This window comes from Helianthus annuus, chromosome 13 (assembly GCF_002127325.2).
Source record: "Helianthus annuus cultivar XRQ/B chromosome 13, HanXRQr2.0-SUNRISE, whole genome shotgun sequence".
Taxonomy (NCBI): Eukaryota; Viridiplantae; Streptophyta; class Magnoliopsida; order Asterales; family Asteraceae; genus Helianthus; species Helianthus annuus.
Window position 1 is genome coordinate 107,659,868 of NC_035445.2, and position 2,052 is coordinate 107,661,919.

Sequence of the window (2,052 nt, forward strand, 5' to 3'; positions counted from 1 at the left end):
CTTACAATCCATGAACATCTTGAATGTACAAACAGGTGGAGCAGGTGGATTGATTTGATTCGTGGGTTGACCTAAAATGAAAGAACGTACAACGCACAGGTGAGATTCGAGTACATGACGCAAGAAGAGAAAGTATTGGCACATATCGTACCAGCCTGGTAAGCCGCTAGGGCTTCCGCTACACGAGTGTTGATCAAGTTGGTTAATTCGGCCTTCGTCATAGCAATGTGGCCACGTCCGCCACCTCGGCCTCCTCCACGTCCACTCATGGTTCTATATAAGAGAAGGGAACTATCTTAAGGGTCGAAACGAGGTAAAAAAATCAAGTGTCACGTTAAAATCTACAACTATCAAGTTTACACACAATAGGGCATAATCCCTCTCACGTTCGTTAAGCCTCACTGGGACTTACATGCACCCCACATTATTATTATGTGTGCACCCATAGTAATAAGGTAATTTGTATGCTCATCTCAGTGCCTCTTAACTTCCGCTAAAAGTTTCCCCCGCATACAAATAGCCAATAGTGGGTACTACAGGATCATGATTCACAAAGGTCGAAGAGTAGTGTCACACTATCATAGTAGCTAATATATCATTTCGTGCAAACTGTAAGTGTATGACTACTAAGCAAGTAATGCATAAAGTAAACAGTAGACGAACCTTGCAATCTGGAGCTGAGTGTCATGGTCGATTTTCGAAGTTGTTCGGTCATAGTCTGGTTTTATGGAAAAACGTTTTAAAACCAAGTTCACTATAACCAGTGGCTCTGATACCAAACTGTCACACCCCCAAAATACCACATAGGGAGTGTCCCTGATAGGCGTGTGACGTGCCAGCAATGAGCCACTAATTACATAGAACCCATACATGTTTCTAAAATAAAGGTCTTGTTTATTAATAAAACACCATCCAAGTTCAAAAGAAAACCAAAGTATTCAGCGGAAGCAAAATTAAACGAAGTTAAATAGTTTAAAAACCAATATATAGTATCAAGAAATCAATAGCATTAATTTTCCCCCAGTCGACCCATAACCTCTCCAGCTACTCTAGACAGCAAGTTCCAAAGCAAACAGCTAACGACCTACAAGCATGCAAACAAGTGTGTCAGACAATGCTGGTGAGTTTAAAGTTTGGTTACCGAGTTTAGTTTACCAGATACATGTATAAAATAGTTTAACGATTTGATTTGATGTTGTTATTAACTCGATTACCGAAATGGCTACAAGATCTGTTTGCCCAACCCCAATGTCTCTATCAAAACATTGGTCATGCTTTAAGGAAATTAGTTCACGCCCGTCCTCCCATGTACGGTGTGAGGGTGCCAAACCTAATAGCGCTATCAACTAATAACCTCGTTGCCTCCTCGGCAACTATCAGTAGATGTAAGGGGTCTTATATGATAGAAACTGAGAATAATAACAAACATCCCAAAACCTGACGTTCCTCCGTGGAATGTTACCCGATATCCCTCCCCGGGATGCATGCTTGGAAAAGAGCAGTGAACTCACCTGAGATTGCTCGACAGGATTAATTACTTGTTTAATGATTGCTCAAACACGTCCTAGAGTTGTTACCGATAACGATCAGTTTTACATACACACACATGGGCCACATACTGTACCCACAATTAATTCACATTTTCATCGTTCACATAAAGCACATTGTTGAACAGATAGCGCACATATATAGTTTCATTCATAAACACATAGGCTCAATATTTACACATGTTCGATCCAACTTAAACAAACCCGATGACCTTGTGGGGCGGCCTGTTGTCATGCCAGCCTACTTACAGTAGATTTCAACATCAATCGGCCCTATTCCAAAATATATCCACAATTATAATAAACCCAACTAACATGTAAAGCCCAAAATATATCCACAATTTTATTTCCTCTAGTTGTTTGTGCAGTCCAGCTAGCGCACAAGACCCAGTCATGCACGAAGCCCATTTACGTGTAGCCCAATCATTTGCATGCCATTTATTCTAATAATCAATGGACCGAACACAAAACCTTTTGTTCTAATTGGACCACTCAACTAATGGCA